The sequence below is a fragment of the Eleutherodactylus coqui genome, unplaced genomic scaffold, assembly GCF_035609145.1.
Source record: "Eleutherodactylus coqui strain aEleCoq1 unplaced genomic scaffold, aEleCoq1.hap1 HAP1_SCAFFOLD_773, whole genome shotgun sequence".
In the NCBI taxonomy this organism is placed as follows: Eukaryota; Metazoa; Chordata; class Amphibia; order Anura; family Eleutherodactylidae; genus Eleutherodactylus; species Eleutherodactylus coqui.
The window spans coordinates 19,611-33,240 of record NW_027101803.1 but is presented as its reverse complement, the minus strand read 5'-3'; the positions used below and the strand labels follow the sequence as shown (position 1 = coordinate 33,240).

The 13,630-nt window shown below is 56.7% G+C and overlaps 62 pseudogenes; all 62 read right to left on the bottom strand.

Moving 5' to 3' along the window:
• Positions 1-340: 340 nt before the first annotated feature.
• On the bottom strand, positions 341-459 carry LOC136591338 (5S ribosomal RNA; annotated as a pseudogene).
• An 80-nt stretch (positions 460-539) lies between these two features.
• On the bottom strand, positions 540-658 carry LOC136591337 (5S ribosomal RNA; annotated as a pseudogene).
• An 80-nt stretch (positions 659-738) lies between these two features.
• On the bottom strand, positions 739-857 carry LOC136591336 (5S ribosomal RNA; annotated as a pseudogene).
• Positions 858-937: 80 nt separating this feature from the next.
• Positions 938-1,056, bottom strand: LOC136591347 (5S ribosomal RNA; annotated as a pseudogene).
• An 80-nt stretch (positions 1,057-1,136) lies between these two features.
• LOC136591383 (5S ribosomal RNA) lies at positions 1,137-1,255 on the bottom strand (annotated as a pseudogene).
• Positions 1,256-1,335: 80 nt separating this feature from the next.
• LOC136591402 (5S ribosomal RNA) lies at positions 1,336-1,455 on the bottom strand (annotated as a pseudogene).
• Positions 1,456-1,735: 280 nt separating this feature from the next.
• LOC136591335 (5S ribosomal RNA) lies at positions 1,736-1,854 on the bottom strand (annotated as a pseudogene).
• An 80-nt stretch (positions 1,855-1,934) lies between these two features.
• LOC136591382 (5S ribosomal RNA) lies at positions 1,935-2,053 on the bottom strand (annotated as a pseudogene).
• Positions 2,054-2,133: 80 nt separating this feature from the next.
• Positions 2,134-2,252, bottom strand: LOC136591370 (5S ribosomal RNA; annotated as a pseudogene).
• Positions 2,253-2,530: 278 nt separating this feature from the next.
• Positions 2,531-2,649, bottom strand: LOC136591334 (5S ribosomal RNA; annotated as a pseudogene).
• Positions 2,650-2,729: 80 nt separating this feature from the next.
• LOC136591333 (5S ribosomal RNA) lies at positions 2,730-2,848 on the bottom strand (annotated as a pseudogene).
• An 80-nt stretch (positions 2,849-2,928) lies between these two features.
• Positions 2,929-3,047, bottom strand: LOC136591374 (5S ribosomal RNA; annotated as a pseudogene).
• Positions 3,048-3,127: 80 nt separating this feature from the next.
• Positions 3,128-3,246, bottom strand: LOC136591331 (5S ribosomal RNA; annotated as a pseudogene).
• An 80-nt stretch (positions 3,247-3,326) lies between these two features.
• On the bottom strand, positions 3,327-3,445 carry LOC136591346 (5S ribosomal RNA; annotated as a pseudogene).
• An 80-nt stretch (positions 3,446-3,525) lies between these two features.
• Positions 3,526-3,645, bottom strand: LOC136591404 (5S ribosomal RNA; annotated as a pseudogene).
• An 80-nt stretch (positions 3,646-3,725) lies between these two features.
• LOC136591330 (5S ribosomal RNA) lies at positions 3,726-3,844 on the bottom strand (annotated as a pseudogene).
• An 80-nt stretch (positions 3,845-3,924) lies between these two features.
• Positions 3,925-4,043, bottom strand: LOC136591329 (5S ribosomal RNA; annotated as a pseudogene).
• An 80-nt stretch (positions 4,044-4,123) lies between these two features.
• LOC136591410 (5S ribosomal RNA) lies at positions 4,124-4,243 on the bottom strand (annotated as a pseudogene).
• Positions 4,244-4,323: 80 nt separating this feature from the next.
• Positions 4,324-4,442, bottom strand: LOC136591356 (5S ribosomal RNA; annotated as a pseudogene).
• An 80-nt stretch (positions 4,443-4,522) lies between these two features.
• Positions 4,523-4,641, bottom strand: LOC136591328 (5S ribosomal RNA; annotated as a pseudogene).
• Positions 4,642-4,721: 80 nt separating this feature from the next.
• Positions 4,722-4,840, bottom strand: LOC136591327 (5S ribosomal RNA; annotated as a pseudogene).
• An 80-nt stretch (positions 4,841-4,920) lies between these two features.
• Positions 4,921-5,039, bottom strand: LOC136591326 (5S ribosomal RNA; annotated as a pseudogene).
• Positions 5,040-5,119: 80 nt separating this feature from the next.
• Positions 5,120-5,238, bottom strand: LOC136591325 (5S ribosomal RNA; annotated as a pseudogene).
• A 278-nt stretch (positions 5,239-5,516) lies between these two features.
• Positions 5,517-5,635, bottom strand: LOC136591324 (5S ribosomal RNA; annotated as a pseudogene).
• An 80-nt stretch (positions 5,636-5,715) lies between these two features.
• On the bottom strand, positions 5,716-5,833 carry LOC136591357 (5S ribosomal RNA; annotated as a pseudogene).
• An 80-nt stretch (positions 5,834-5,913) lies between these two features.
• On the bottom strand, positions 5,914-6,032 carry LOC136591369 (5S ribosomal RNA; annotated as a pseudogene).
• An 80-nt stretch (positions 6,033-6,112) lies between these two features.
• On the bottom strand, positions 6,113-6,231 carry LOC136591323 (5S ribosomal RNA; annotated as a pseudogene).
• Positions 6,232-6,312: 81 nt separating this feature from the next.
• LOC136591322 (5S ribosomal RNA) lies at positions 6,313-6,431 on the bottom strand (annotated as a pseudogene).
• Positions 6,432-6,511: 80 nt separating this feature from the next.
• On the bottom strand, positions 6,512-6,630 carry LOC136591320 (5S ribosomal RNA; annotated as a pseudogene).
• An 80-nt stretch (positions 6,631-6,710) lies between these two features.
• On the bottom strand, positions 6,711-6,830 carry LOC136591399 (5S ribosomal RNA; annotated as a pseudogene).
• A 278-nt stretch (positions 6,831-7,108) lies between these two features.
• LOC136591343 (5S ribosomal RNA) lies at positions 7,109-7,227 on the bottom strand (annotated as a pseudogene).
• Positions 7,228-7,307: 80 nt separating this feature from the next.
• Positions 7,308-7,426, bottom strand: LOC136591416 (5S ribosomal RNA; annotated as a pseudogene).
• An 80-nt stretch (positions 7,427-7,506) lies between these two features.
• LOC136591393 (5S ribosomal RNA) lies at positions 7,507-7,625 on the bottom strand (annotated as a pseudogene).
• Positions 7,626-7,705: 80 nt separating this feature from the next.
• LOC136591318 (5S ribosomal RNA) lies at positions 7,706-7,824 on the bottom strand (annotated as a pseudogene).
• A 278-nt stretch (positions 7,825-8,102) lies between these two features.
• On the bottom strand, positions 8,103-8,221 carry LOC136591388 (5S ribosomal RNA; annotated as a pseudogene).
• An 80-nt stretch (positions 8,222-8,301) lies between these two features.
• LOC136591354 (5S ribosomal RNA) lies at positions 8,302-8,420 on the bottom strand (annotated as a pseudogene).
• An 80-nt stretch (positions 8,421-8,500) lies between these two features.
• Positions 8,501-8,619, bottom strand: LOC136591396 (5S ribosomal RNA; annotated as a pseudogene).
• Positions 8,620-8,699: 80 nt separating this feature from the next.
• On the bottom strand, positions 8,700-8,818 carry LOC136591368 (5S ribosomal RNA; annotated as a pseudogene).
• An 80-nt stretch (positions 8,819-8,898) lies between these two features.
• LOC136591406 (5S ribosomal RNA) lies at positions 8,899-9,018 on the bottom strand (annotated as a pseudogene).
• A 79-nt stretch (positions 9,019-9,097) lies between these two features.
• LOC136591317 (5S ribosomal RNA) lies at positions 9,098-9,216 on the bottom strand (annotated as a pseudogene).
• An 80-nt stretch (positions 9,217-9,296) lies between these two features.
• Positions 9,297-9,414, bottom strand: LOC136591339 (5S ribosomal RNA; annotated as a pseudogene).
• An 80-nt stretch (positions 9,415-9,494) lies between these two features.
• Positions 9,495-9,613, bottom strand: LOC136591401 (5S ribosomal RNA; annotated as a pseudogene).
• Positions 9,614-9,693: 80 nt separating this feature from the next.
• On the bottom strand, positions 9,694-9,812 carry LOC136591389 (5S ribosomal RNA; annotated as a pseudogene).
• Positions 9,813-9,892: 80 nt separating this feature from the next.
• LOC136591377 (5S ribosomal RNA) lies at positions 9,893-10,011 on the bottom strand (annotated as a pseudogene).
• A 79-nt stretch (positions 10,012-10,090) lies between these two features.
• Positions 10,091-10,209, bottom strand: LOC136591385 (5S ribosomal RNA; annotated as a pseudogene).
• An 80-nt stretch (positions 10,210-10,289) lies between these two features.
• LOC136591360 (5S ribosomal RNA) lies at positions 10,290-10,408 on the bottom strand (annotated as a pseudogene).
• Positions 10,409-10,488: 80 nt separating this feature from the next.
• Positions 10,489-10,607, bottom strand: LOC136591332 (5S ribosomal RNA; annotated as a pseudogene).
• Positions 10,608-10,687: 80 nt separating this feature from the next.
• Positions 10,688-10,806, bottom strand: LOC136591415 (5S ribosomal RNA; annotated as a pseudogene).
• An 80-nt stretch (positions 10,807-10,886) lies between these two features.
• Positions 10,887-11,005, bottom strand: LOC136591392 (5S ribosomal RNA; annotated as a pseudogene).
• An 80-nt stretch (positions 11,006-11,085) lies between these two features.
• Positions 11,086-11,204, bottom strand: LOC136591316 (5S ribosomal RNA; annotated as a pseudogene).
• An 80-nt stretch (positions 11,205-11,284) lies between these two features.
• LOC136591418 (5S ribosomal RNA) lies at positions 11,285-11,403 on the bottom strand (annotated as a pseudogene).
• An 80-nt stretch (positions 11,404-11,483) lies between these two features.
• Positions 11,484-11,602, bottom strand: LOC136591387 (5S ribosomal RNA; annotated as a pseudogene).
• An 80-nt stretch (positions 11,603-11,682) lies between these two features.
• On the bottom strand, positions 11,683-11,801 carry LOC136591353 (5S ribosomal RNA; annotated as a pseudogene).
• Positions 11,802-11,881: 80 nt separating this feature from the next.
• LOC136591395 (5S ribosomal RNA) lies at positions 11,882-12,000 on the bottom strand (annotated as a pseudogene).
• Positions 12,001-12,080: 80 nt separating this feature from the next.
• LOC136591367 (5S ribosomal RNA) lies at positions 12,081-12,199 on the bottom strand (annotated as a pseudogene).
• Positions 12,200-12,279: 80 nt separating this feature from the next.
• LOC136591315 (5S ribosomal RNA) lies at positions 12,280-12,398 on the bottom strand (annotated as a pseudogene).
• An 80-nt stretch (positions 12,399-12,478) lies between these two features.
• LOC136591314 (5S ribosomal RNA) lies at positions 12,479-12,597 on the bottom strand (annotated as a pseudogene).
• Positions 12,598-12,677: 80 nt separating this feature from the next.
• Positions 12,678-12,796, bottom strand: LOC136591313 (5S ribosomal RNA; annotated as a pseudogene).
• An 80-nt stretch (positions 12,797-12,876) lies between these two features.
• Positions 12,877-12,995, bottom strand: LOC136591312 (5S ribosomal RNA; annotated as a pseudogene).
• An 80-nt stretch (positions 12,996-13,075) lies between these two features.
• Positions 13,076-13,194, bottom strand: LOC136591311 (5S ribosomal RNA; annotated as a pseudogene).
• Positions 13,195-13,274: 80 nt separating this feature from the next.
• LOC136591344 (5S ribosomal RNA) lies at positions 13,275-13,393 on the bottom strand (annotated as a pseudogene).
• Positions 13,394-13,473: 80 nt separating this feature from the next.
• Positions 13,474-13,592, bottom strand: LOC136591380 (5S ribosomal RNA; annotated as a pseudogene).
• Positions 13,593-13,630: the final 38 nt, after the last annotated feature.

Genomic DNA, 13,630 nt, shown 5'->3' with positions numbered 1-13,630 from the left:
TAGCTGGCTGGCGGCCGCGATCTGACGAGAGCAGGCACATTCAGCTTAGAATGCCCGTTGACAGCTCCTCCTCCTTTCCTATGGGCTTTCTGCAGTGCGAACGCACCTCCGAAAAGGAAAGAAACCTACTCACGGCCTTAAAAGTCAACGGGACCTGGGATTCCCAGCCGGTCACCCATACTGGTACTTGCCAGCCTCAAGCTGGCTGGCGGCCGCGATCTGACGAGAGCAGGCACATTCAGCTTAGAATGCCCGTTGACAGCTCCTCCTCCTTTCCTATGGGCTTTCTGCAGTGCGAACGCACCTCCGAAAAGGAAAGAAACCTACTCACAGCCTTAAAAGTCAACGGGACCTGGGATTCCCAGCCGGTCACCCATACTGGTACTTGCCAGGCCTCAAGCTGGCTGGCGGCCGCGATCTGACGAGAGCAGGCACATTCAGCTTAGAATGCCCGTTGACAGCTCCTCCTCCTTTCCTATGGGCTTTCTGCAGTGCGAACGCACCTCCGAAAAGGAAAGAAACCTACTCACGGCCTTAAAAGTCAACGGGACCTGGGATTCCCAGCCGGTCACCCATACTGGTACTTGCCAGGCCTCAAGCTGGCTGGCGGCCGCGATCTGACGAGAGCAGGCACATTCAGCTTAGAATGCCCGTTGACAGCTCCTCCTCCTTTCCTATGGGCTTTCTGCAGTGCGAACGCACCTCCGAAAAGGAAAGAAACCTACTCACGGCCTTAAAAGTCAACGGGACCTGGGATTCCCAGCCGGTCACCCATACTGGTACTTGCCAGGCCTCAAGCTGGCTGGCGGCCGCGATCTGACGAGAGCAGGCACATTCAGCTTAGAATGCCCGTTGACAGCTCCTCCTCCTTTCCTATGGGCTTTCTGCAGTGCGAACGCACCTCCGAAAAGGAAAGAAACCTACTCACGGCCTTAAAAGTCAACGGGACCTGGGATTCCCAGCCGGTCACCCACACTGGTACTTGCCAGGCCTCAAGCTGGCTGGCGGCCGCGATCTGACGAGAGCAGGCACATTCAGCTTAGAATGCCCGTTGACAGCTCCTCCTCCTTTCCTATGGGCTTTCTGCAGTGCGAACGCACCTCCGAAAAGGAAAGAAACCTACTCACGGCCTTAAAAGTCAACGGGACCTGGGATTCCCAGCCGGTCACCCATACTGGTACTTGCCAGGCCTCAAGCTGGCTGGCGGCCGCGATCTGACGAGAGCAGGCACATTCAGCTTAGAACGCCCGTTGACAGCTCCTCCTCCTTTCCTATGGGCTTTCTGCAGTGCGAACGCACCTCCGAAAAGGAAAGAAACCTACTCACGGCCTTAAAAGTCAACGGGACCTGGGATTCCCAGCCGGTCACCCATACTGGTACTTGCCAGGCCTCAAGCTGGCTGGCGGGCCGCGATCTGACGAGAGCAGGCACATTCAGCTTAGAATGCCCGTTGACAGCTCCTCCTCCTTTCCTATGGGCTTTCTGCAGTGCGAACGCACCTCCGAAACGGAAAGAAACCTACTCACGGCCTTAAAAGTCAACGGGACCTGGGATTCCCAGCCGGTCACGAATACTGGTACTTGCCAGGCCTCAAGCTGGCTGGCGGCCGCGATCTGACGAGAGCAGGCACATACAGCTTAGAATGCCTCGTTGACAGCTCCTCCTCCTTTCCTATGGGCTTTCTGCAGTGCGAACGCACCTCCGAAACGGAAAGAAACCTACTCACGGCCTTAAAAGTCAACGGGACCTGGGATTCCCAGCCGGTCACCCATACTGGTACTTGCCAGGCCTCAAGCTGGCTGGCGGCCGCGATCTGACGAGAGCAGGCACATTCAGCTTAGAATGCCCGTTGACAGCTCCTCCTCCTTTCCTATGGGCTTTCTGCAGTGCGAACGCACCTCCGAAAAGGAAAGAAACCTACTCACGGCCTTAAAAGTCAACGGGACCTGGGATTCCCAGCCGGTCACCCATACTGGTACTTGCCAGGCCTCAAGCTGGCTGGCGGCCGCGATCTGACGAGAGCAGGCACATTCAGCTTAGAACGCCCGTTGACAGCTCCTCCTCCTTTCCTATGGGCTTTCTGCAGTGCGAACGCACCTCCGAAAAGGAAAGAAACCTACTCACGGCCTTAAAAGTCAACGAGACCTGGGATTCCCAGCCGGTCACCCATACTGGTACTTGCCAGGCCTCAAGCTGGCTGGCGGCCGCGATCTGACGAGAGCAGGCACATTCAGCTTAGAATGCCCGTTGACAGCTCCTCCTCCTTTCCTATGGGCTTTCTGCAGTGCGAACGCACCTCCGAAAAGGAAAGAAACCTACTCACGGCCTTAAAAGTCAACGGGACCTGGGATTCCAGCCGGTCACCCATACTGGTACTTGCCAGGCCTCAAGCTGGCTGGCGGCCGCGATCTGACGAGAGCAGGCACATTCAGCTTAGAATGCCCGTTGACAGCTCCTCCTCCTTTCCTATGGGCTTTCTGCAGTGCGAACGCACCTCCGAAAAGGAAAGAAACCTACTCACGGCCTTAAAAGTCAACGGGACCTGGGATTCCCAGCCGGTCACCCATACTGGTACTTGCCAGGCCTCAAGCTGGCTGGCGGCCGCGATCTGACGAGAGCAGGCACATTCAGCTTAGAATGCCCGTTGACAGCTCCTCCTCCTTTCCTATGGGCTTTCTGCAGTGCGAACGCACCTCCGAAAAGGAAAGAAACCTACTCACAGCCTTAAAAGTCAACGGGACCTGGGATTCCCAGCCGGTCACCCATACTGGTACTTGCCAGGCCTCAAGCTGGCTGGCGGCCGCGATCTGACGAGAGCAGGCACATTCAGCTTAGAATGCCCGTTGACAGCTCCTCCTCCTTTCCTATGGGCTTTCTGCAGTGCGAACGCACCTCCGAAAAGGAAAGAAACCTACTCACGGCCTTAAAAGTCGACGGGACCTGGGATTCCCAGCCGGTCACCCATACTGGTACTTGCCAGGCCTCAAGCTGGCTGGCGGCCGCGATCTGACGAGAGCAGGCACATTCAGCTTAGAATGCCCGTTGACAGCTCCTCCTCCTTTCCTATGGGCTTTCTGCAGTGCGAACGCACCTCCGAAAAGGAAAGAAACCTACTCACGGCCTTAAAAGTCAACGGGACCTGGGATTCCCAGCCGGTCACCCATACTGGTACTTGCCAGGCCTCAAGCTGGCTGGCGGCCGCGATCTGACGAGAGCAGGCACATTCAGCTTAGAATGCCCGTTGACAGCTCCTCCTCCTTTCCTATGGGCTTTCTGCAGTGCGAACGCACCTCCGAAAAGGAAAGAAACCTACTCACGGCCTTAAAAGTCAACGGGACCTGGGATTCCCAGCCGGTCACCCACACTGGTACTTGCCAGGCCTCAAGCTGGCTGGCGGCCGCGATCTGACGAGAGCAGGCACATTCAGCTTAGAATGCCCGTTGACAGCTCCTCCTCCTTTCCTATGGGCTTTCTGCAGTGCGAACGCACCTCCGAAAAGGAAAGAAACCTACTCACGGCCTTAAAAGTCAACGGGACCTGGGATTCCCAGCCGGTCACCCATACTGGTACTTGCCAGGCCTCAAGCTGGCTGGCTGGCCGCGATCTGACGAGAGCAGGCACATTCAGCTTAGAACGCCCGTTGACAGCTCCTCCTCCTTTCCTATGGGCTTTCTGCAGTGCGAACGCACCTCCGAAAAGGAAAGAAACCTACTCACGGCCTTAAAAGTCAACGGGACCTGGGATTCCCAGCCGGTCACCCATACTGGTACTTGCCAGGCCTCAAGCTGGCTGGCGGCCGCGATCTGACGAGAGCAGGCACATTCAGCTTAGAATGCCCGTTGACAGCTCCTCCTCCTTTCCTATGGGCTTTCTGCAGTGCGAACGCACCTCCGAAAAGGAAAGAAACCTACTCACGGCCTTAAAAGTCAACGGGACCTGGGATTCCCAGCCGGTCACCCATACTGGTACTTGCCAGGCCTCAAGCTGGCTGGCGGCCGCGATCTGACGAGAGCAGGCACATTCAGCTTAGAATGCCCGTTGACAGCTCCTCCTCCTTTCCTATGGGCTTTCTGCAGTGCGAACGCACCTCCGAAAAGGAAAGAAACCTACTCACGGCCTTAAAAGTCAACGGGACCTGGGATTCCCAGCCGGTCACCCATACTGGTACTTGCCAGGCCTTCAAGCTGGCTGGCGGCCGCGATCTGACGAGAGCAGGCACATTCAGCTTAGAATGCCCGTTGACAGCTCCTCCTCCTTTCCTATGGGCTTTCTGCAGTGCGAACGCACCTCCGAAAAGGAAAGAAACCTACTCACGGCCTTAAAAGTCAACAGGACCTGGGATTCCCAGCCGGTCACCCATACTGGTACTTGCCAGGCCTCAAGCTGGCTGGCGGCCGCGATCTGACGAGAGCAGGCACATTCAGCTTAGAATGCCCGTTGACAGCTCCTCCTCCTTTCCTATGGGCTTTCTGCAGTGCGAACGCACCTCCGAAAAGGAAAGAAACCTACTCACGGCCTTAAAAGTCAACGGGACCTGGGATTCCCAGCCGGTCACCCATACTGGTACTTGCCAGGCCTCAAGCTGGCTGGCGGCCGCGATCTGACGAGAGCAGGCACATTCAGCTTAGAATGCCCGTTGACAACTCCTCCTCCTTTCCTATGGGCTTTCTGCAGTGCGAACGCACCTCCGAAAGGGAAAGAAACCTACTCACGGCCTTAAAAGTCAACGGGACCTGGGATTCCCAGCCGGTCACCCATACTGGTACTTGCCAGGCCTCAAGCTGGCTGGCGGCCGCGATCTGACGAGAGCAGGCACATTCAGCTTAGAATGCCCGTTGACAGCTCCTCCTCCTTTCCTATGGGCTTTCTGCAGTGCGAACGCACCTCCGAAAAGGAAAGAAACCTACTCACGGCCTTAAAAGTCAACGGGACCTGGGATTCCCAGCCGGTCACCCATACTGGTACTTGCCAGGCCTCAAGCTGGCTGGCGGCCGCGATCTGACGAGAGCAGGCACATTCAGCTTAGAATGCCCGTTGACAGCTCCTCCTCCTTTCCTATGGGCTTTCTGCAGTGCGAACGCACCTCCGAAAAGGAAAGAAACCTACTCACGGCCTTAAAAGTCAACGGGACCTGGGATTCCCAGCCGGTCACCCATACTGGTACTTGCCAGGCCTCAAGCTGGCTGGCGGCCGCGATCTGACGAGAGCAGGCACATTCAGCTTAGAATGCCCGTTGACAGCTCCTCCTCCTTTCCTATGGGCTTTCTGCAGTGCGAACGCACCTCCGAAAAGGAAAGAAACCTACTCACGGCCTTAAAAGTCAACGGACCTGGGATTCCCAGCCGGTCACCCATACTGGTACTTGCCAGGCCTCAAGCTGGCTGGCGGCCGCGATCTGACGAGAGCAGGCACATTCAGCTTAGAATGCCCGTTGACAGCTCCTCCTCCTTTCCTATGGGCTTTCTGCAGTGCGAACGCACCTCCGAAAAGGAAAGAAACCTACTCACGGCCTTAAAAGTCAACGGGACCTGGGATTCCCAGCCGGTCACCCATACTGGTACTTGCCAGGCCTCAAGCTGGCTGGCGGCCGCGATCTGACGAGAGCAGGCACATTCAGCTTAGAATGCCCGTTGACAGCTCCTCCTCCTTTCCTATGGGCTTTCTGCAGTGCGAACGCACCTCCGAAAAGGAAAGAAACCTACTCACGGCCTTAAAAGTCAACAGGACCTGGATTCCCAGCCGGTCACCCATACTGGTACTTGCCAGGCCTCAAGCTGGCTGGCGGCCGCGATCTGACGAGAGCAGGCACATTCAGCTTAGAATGCCCGTTGACAGCTCCTCCTCCTTTCCTATGGGCTTTCTGCAGTGCGAACGCACCTCCGAAAAGGAAAGAAACCTACTCACGGCCTTAAAAGTCAACGAGACCTGGGATTCCCAGCCGGTCACCCATACTGGTACTTGCCAGGCCTCAAGCTGGCTGGCGGCCGCGATCTGACGAGAGCAGGCACATTCAGCTTAGAATGCCCGTTGACAGCTCCTCCTCCTTTCCTATGGGCTTTCTGCAGTGCGAACGCACCTCCGAAAAGGAAAGAAACCTACTCACGGCCTTAAAAGTCAACGGGACCTGGGATTCCCAGCCGGTCACCCATACTGGTACTTGCCAGGCCTCAAGCTGGCTGGCGGCCGCGATCTGACGAGAGCAGGCACATTCAGCTTAGAATGCCCGTTGACAGCTCCTCCTCCTTTCCTATGGGCTTTCTGCAGTGCGAACTGCACCTCCGAAAAGGAAAGAAACCTACTCACGGCCTTAAAAGTCAACGGGACCTGGGATTCCCAGCCGGTCACCCATACTGGTACTTGCCAGGCCTCAAGCTGGCTGGCGGCCGCGATCTGACGAGAGCAGGCACATTCAGCTTAGAATGCCCGTTGACAGCTCCTCCTCCTTTCCTATGGGCTTTCTGCAGTGCGAACGCACCTCCGAAAAGGAAAGAAACCTACTCACGGCCTTAAAAGTCAACGGGACCTGGGATTCCCAGCCGGTCACCCATACTGGTACTTGCCAGGCCTCAAGCTGGCTGGCGGCCGCGATCTGACGAGAGCAGGCACATTCAGCTTAGAATGCCCGTTGACAGCTCCTCCTCCTTTCCTTTGGGCTTTCTGCAGTGCGAACGCACCTCCGAAAAGGAAAGAAACCTACTCACGGCCTTAAAAGTCAACGGGACCTGGGATTCCCAGACGGTCACCCATACTGGTACTTGCCAGGCCTTCAAGCTGGCTGGCGGCCGCGATCTGACGAGAGCAGGCACATTCAGCTTAGAATGCCCGTTGACAGCTCCTCCTCCTTTCCTATGGGCTTTCTGCAGTGCGAACGCACCTCCGAAAAGGAAAGAAACCTACTCACGGCCTTAAAAGTCAACAGGACCTGGGATTCCCAGCCGGTCACCCATACTGGTACTTGCCAGGCTCAAGCTGGCTGGCGGCCGCGATCTGACGTGAGCAGGCACATTCAGCTTAGAATGCCCGTTGACAGCTCCTCCTCCTTTCCTATGGGCTTTCTGCAGTGCGAACGCACCTCCGAAAAGGAAAGAAACCTACTCACGGCCTTAAAAGTCAACGGGACCTGGGATTCCCAGCCGGTCACCCATACTGGTACTTGCCAGGCCTCAAGCTGACTGGCGGCCGCGATCTGACGAGAGCAGGCACATTCAGCTTAGAATGCCCGTTGACAGCTCCTCCTCCTTTCCTATGGGCTTTCTGCAGTGCGAACGCACCTCCGAAAAGGAAAGAAACCTACTCACGGCCTTAAAAGTCAACGGGACCTGGGATTCCCAGCCAGTCACCCATACTGGTACTTGCCAGGCCTCAAGCTGGCTGGCGGCCGCGATCTGACGAGAGCAGGCACATTCAGCTTAGAACGCCCGTTGACAGCTCCTCCTCCTTTCCTATGGGCTTTCTGCAGTGCGAACGCACCTCCGAAAGGGTAAGAAACCTACTCACGGCCTTAAAAGTCAACGGGACCTGGGATTCCCAGCCGGTCACCCATACTGGTACTTGCCAGGCCTCAAGCTGGCTGGCGGCCGCAATCTGACGAGAGCAGGCACATTCAGCTTAGAATGCCCGTTGACAGCTCCTCCTCCTTTCCTATGGGCTTTCTGCAGTGCGAACGCACCTCCGAAAAGGAAAGAAACCTACTCACGGCCTTAAAAGTCAACGGGACCTGGGATTCCCAGCCGGTCACCCATACTGGTACTTGCCAGGCCTCAAGCTGGCTGGCGGCCGCGATCTGACGAGAGCAGGCACATTCAGCTTAGAATGCCCGTTGACAGCTCCTCCTCCTTTCCTATGGGCTTTCTGCAGTGCGAACGCACCTCCGAAAAGGAAAGAAACCTACTCACGGCCTTAAAAGTCAACGGGACCTGGGATTCTCAGCCGGTCACCCATACTGGTACTTGCCAGGCCTCAAGCTGGCTGGCGGCCGCGATCTGACGAGAGCAGGCACATTCAGCTTAGAACGCCGTTGACAGCTCCTCCTCCTTTCCTATGGGCTTTCTGCAGTGCGAACGCACCTCCGAAAAGAAAAGAAACCTACTCACGGCCTTAAAAGTCAACGGGACCTGGGATTCCCAGCCGGTCACCCATACTGGTACTTGCCAGGCCTCAAGCTGGCTGGCGGCCGCGATCTGACGAGAGCAGGCACATTCAGATTAGAATGCCCGTTGACAGCTCCTCCTCCTTTCCTATGGGCTTTCTGCAGTGCGAACGCACCTCCGAAAAGGAAAGAAACCTACTCACGGCCCTAAAAGTCAACAGGACCTGGGATTCCCAGCCGGTCACCCATACTGGTACTTGCCAGGCCTCAAGCTGGCTGGCGGCCGCGATCTGACGAGAGCAGGCACATTCAGCTTAGAATGCCCGTTGACAGCTCCTCCTCCTTTCCTATGGGCTTTCTGCAGTGCGAACGCACCTCCGAAAAGGAAAGAAACCTACTCACGGCCTTAAAAGTCAACAGGACCTGGGATTCCCAGCCGGTCACCCATACTGGTACTTGCCAGGCCTCAAGCTGGCTGGCGGCCGCGATCTGACGAGAGCAGGCACATTCAGCTTAGAACGCCCGTTGACAGCTCCTCCTCCTTTCCTATGGCTTTCTGCAGTGCGAACGCACCTTCCGAAAAGGAAAGAAACCTACTCACGGCCTTAAAAGTCAACGAGACCTGGGATTCCCAGCCGGTCACCCATACTGGTACTTGCCAGGCCTCAAGCTGGCTGGCGGCCGCGATCTGACGAGAGCAGGCACATTCAGCTTAGAATGCCCGTTGACAGCTCCTCCTCCTTTCCTATGGGCTTTCTGCAGTGCGAACGCACCTCCGAAAAGGAAAGAAACCTACTCACGGCCTTAAAAGTCAACGTGGACCTGGGATTCCCAGCCGGTCACCCATACTGGTACTTGCCAGGCCTCAAGCTGGCTGGCGGCCGCGATCTGACGAGAGCAGGCACATTCAGCTTAGAATGCCCGTTGACAGCTCCTCCTCCTTTCCTATGGGCTTTCTGCAGTGCGAACGCACCTCCGAAAAGGAAAGAAACCTACTCACGGCCTTAAAGTCAACGGGACCTGGGATTCCCAGCCGGTCACCCATACTGGTACTTGCCAGGCCTCAAGCTGGCTGGCGGCCGCGATCTGACGAGAGCAGGCACATTCAGCTTAGAATGCCCGTTGACAGCTCCTCCTCCTTTCCTATGGGCTTTCTGCAGTGCGAACGCACCTCCGAAAAGGAAAGAAACCTACTCACAGCCTTAAAAGTCAACGGGACCTGGATTCCCAGCCGGTCACCCATACTGGTACTTGCCAGGCCTCAAGCTGGCTGGCGGCCGCGATCTGACGAGAGCAGGCACATTCAGCTTAGAATGCCCGTTGACAGCTCCTCCTCCTTTCCTATGGGCTTTCTGCAGTGCGAACGCACCTCCGAAAAGGAAAGAAACCTACTCACGGCCTTAAAAGTCAACGGGACCTGGGATTCCCAGCCGGTCACCCATACTGGTACTTGCCAGGCCTCAAGCTGGCTGGCGGCCGCGATCTGACGAGAGCAGGCACATTCAGCTTAGAATGCCCGTTGACAGCTCCTCCTCCTTTCCTATGGGCTTTCTGCAGTGCGAACGCACCTCCGAAAAGGAAAGAAACCTACTCACGGCCTTAAAAGTCAACGGGACCTGGGATTCCCAGCCGGTCACCCATACTGGTACTTGCCAGGCCTCAAGCTGGCTGGCGGCCGCGATCTGACGAGAGCAGGCACATTCAGCTTAGAATGCCCGTTGACAGCTCCTCCTCCTTTCCTATGGGCTTTCTGCAGTGCGAACGCACCTCCGAAAAGGAAAGAAACCTACTCACGGCCTTAAAAGTCAACGGGACCTGGGATTCCCAGCCGGTCACCCATACTGGTACTTGCCAGGCCTCAAGCTGGCTGGCGGCCGCGATCTGACGAGAGCAGGCACATTCAGCTTAGAATGCCCGTTGACAGCTCCTCCTCCTTTCCTTGGGCTTTCTGCAGTGCGAACGCACCTCCGAAAAGGAAAGAAACCTACTCACGGCCTTAAAAGTCAACGGGACCTGGGATTCCCAGACGGTCACCCATACTGGTACTTGCCAGGCTTCAAGCTGGCTGGCGGCCGCGATCTGACGAGAGCAGGCACATTCAGCTTAGAATGCCCGTTGACAGCTCCTCCTCCTTTCCTATGGGCTTTCTGCAGTGCGAACGCACCTCCGAAAAGGAAAGAAACCTACTCACGGCCTTAAAAGTCAACAGGACCTGGGATTCCCAGCCGGTCACCCATACTGGTACTTGCCAGGCCTCAAGCTGGCTGGCGGCCGCGATCTGACGTGAGCAGGCACATTCAGCTTAGAATGCCCGTTGACAGCTCCTCCTCCTTTCCTATGGGCTTTCTGCAGTGCGAACGCACCTCCGAAAAGGAAAGAAACCTACTCACGGCCTTAAAAGTCAACGGGACCTGGGATTCCCAGCCGGTCACCCATACTGGTACTTGCCAGGCCTCAAGCTGACTGGCGGCCGCGATCTGACGAGAGCAGGCACATTCAGCTTAGAATGCCCGTTGACAGCTCCTCCTCCTTTCCTATGGGCTTTCTGCAGTGCGAACGCACCTCCGAAAAGGAAAGAAACCTACTCACGGCCTTAAAAGTCAACGGGACCTGGGATTCCCAGCCAGTCACCCATACTGGTACTTGCCAGGCCTCAAGCTGGCTGGCGGCCGCGATCTGACGAGAGCAGGCACATTCAGCTTAGAACGCCCGTTGACAGCTCCTCCTCCTTTCCTATGGGCTTTCTGCAGTGCGAACGCACCTCCGAAAGGGTAAGAAACCTACTCACGGCCTTAAAAGTCAACGGGACCTGGGATTCCCAGCCGGTCACCCATACTGGTACTTGCCAGGCCTCAAGCTGGCTGGCGGCCGCAATCTGACGAGAGCAGGCACATTCAGCTTAGAATGCCCGTTGACAGCTCCTCCTCCTTTCCTATGGGCTTTCTGCAGTGCGAACGCACCTCCGAAAAGGAAAGAAACCTACTCACGGCCTTAAAAGTCAACGGGACCTGGGATTCCCAGCCGGTCACCCATACTGGTACTTGCCAGGCCTCAAGCTGGCTGGCGGCCGCGATCTGACGAGAGCAGGCACATTCAGCTTAGAATGCCCGTTGACAGCTCCTCCTCCTTTCCTATGGGCTTTCTGCAGTGCGAACGCACCTCCGAAAAGGAAAGAAACCTACTCACGGCCTTAAAAGTCAACGGGACCTGGGATTCTCAGCCGGTCACCCATACTGGTACTTGCCAGGCCTCAAGCTGGCTGGCGGCCGCGATCTGACGAGAGCAGGCACATTCAGCTTAGAACGCCCGTTGACAGCTCCTCCTCCTTTCCTATGGGCTTTCTGCAGTGCGAACGCACCTCCGAAAAGAAAAGAAACCTACTCACGGCCTTAAAAGTCAACGGGACCTGGGATTCCCAGCCGGTCACCCATACTGGTACTTGCCAGGCCTCAAGCTGGCTGGCGGCCGCGATCTGACGAGAGCAGGCACATTCAGATTAGAATGCCCGTTGACAGCTCCTCCTCCTTTCCTATGGGCTTTCTGCAGTGCGAACGCACCTCCGAAAAGGAAAGAAACCTACTCACGGCCTTAAAAGTCAACAGGACCTGGGATTCCCAGCCGGTCACCCATACTGGTACTTGCCAGGCCTCAAGCTGGCTGGCGGCCGCGATCTGACGAGAGCAGGCACATTCAGCTTAGAATGCCCGTTGACAGCTCCTCCTCCTTTCCTATGGGCTTTCTGCAGTGCGAACGCACCTCCGAAAAGGAAAGAAACCTACTCACGGCCTTAAAAGTCAACAGGACCTGGGATTCCCAGCCGGTCACCCATACTGGTACTTGCCAGGCCTCAAGCTGGCTGGCGGCCGCGATCTGACGAGAGCAGGCACATTCAGCTTAGAACGCCCGTTGACAGCTCCTCCTCCTTTCCTATGGGCTTTCTGCAGTGCGAACGCACCTCCGAAAAGGAAAGAAACCTACTCACGGCCTTAAAAGTCAACGAGACCTGGGATTCCCAGCCGGTCACCCATACTGGTACTTGCCAGGCCTCAAGCTGGCTGGCGGCCGCGATCTGACGAGAGCAGGCACATTCAGCTTAGAATGCCCGTTGACAGCTCCTCCTCCTTTCCTATGGGCTTTCTGCAGTGCGAACGCACCTCCGAAAAGGAAAGAAACCTACTCACGGCCTTAAAAGTCAACGGGACCTGGGATTCCCAGCCGGTCACCCATACTGGTACTTGCCAGGCCTCAAGCTGGCTGGCGGCCGCGATCTGACGAGAGCAGGCACATTCAGCTTAGAATGCCCGTTGACAGCTCCTCCTCCTTTCCTATGGGCTTTCTGCAGTGCGAACGCACCTCCGAAAAGGAAAGAAACCTACTCACGGCCTTAAAAGTCAACGGGACCTGGGATTCCCAGCCGGTCACCCATACTGGTACTTGCCAGGCCTCAAGCTGGCTGGCGGCCGCGATCTGACGAGAGCAGGCACATTCAGCTTAGAATGCCCGTTGACAGCTCCTCCTCCTTTCCTATGGGCTTTCTGCAGTGCGAACGCACCTCCGAAAAGGAAAGAAACCTACTCACAGCCTTAAAAGTCAACGGGACCTGGGATTCCCAGCCGGTCACCCATACTGGTACTTGCCAGGCCTCAAGCTGGCTGGCGGCCGCGATCTGACGAGAGCAGGCACATTCAGCTTAGAATGCCCGTTGACAGCTCCTCCTCCTTTCCTATGGGCTTTCTGCAGTGCGAACGCACCTCCGAAAAGGAAAGAAACCTACTCACGGCCTTAAAAGTCAACGGGACCTGGGATTCCCAGCCGGTCACCCATACTGGTACTTGCCAGGCCTCAAGCTGGCTGGCGGCCGCGATCTGACGAGAGCAGGCACATTCAGCTTAGAATGCCCGTTGACAGCTCCTCCTCCTTTCCTATGGGCTTTCTGCAGTGCGAACGCACCTCCGAAAAGGAAAGAAACCTACTCACGGCCTTAAAAGTCAACGGGACCTGGGATTCCCAGCCGGTCACCCATACTGGTACTTGCCAGGCCTCAAGCTGGCTGGCGGCCGCGATCTGACGAGAGCAGGCACATTCAGCTTAGAATGCCCGTTGACAGCTCCTCCTCCTTTCCTATGGGCTTTCTGCAGTGCGAACGCACCTCCGAAAAGGAAAGAAACCTACTCACGGCCTTAAAAGTCAACGGGACCTGGGATTCCCAGCCGGTCACCCACACTGGTACTTGCCAGGCCTCAAGCTGGCTGGCGGCCGCGATCTGACGAGAGCAGGCACATTCAGCTTAGAATGCCCGTTGACAGCTCCTCCTCCTTTCCTATGGGCTTTCTGCAGTGCGAACGCACCTCCGAAAAGGAAAGAAACCTACTCACGGCCTTAAAAGTCAACGGGACCTGGGATTCCCAGCCGGTCACCCATACTGGTACTTGCCAGGCCTCAAGCTGGCTGGCGGCCGCGATCTGACGAGAGCAGGCACATTCAGCTTAGAACGCCCGTTGACAGCTCCTCCTCCTTTCCTATGGGCTTTCTGCAGTGCGA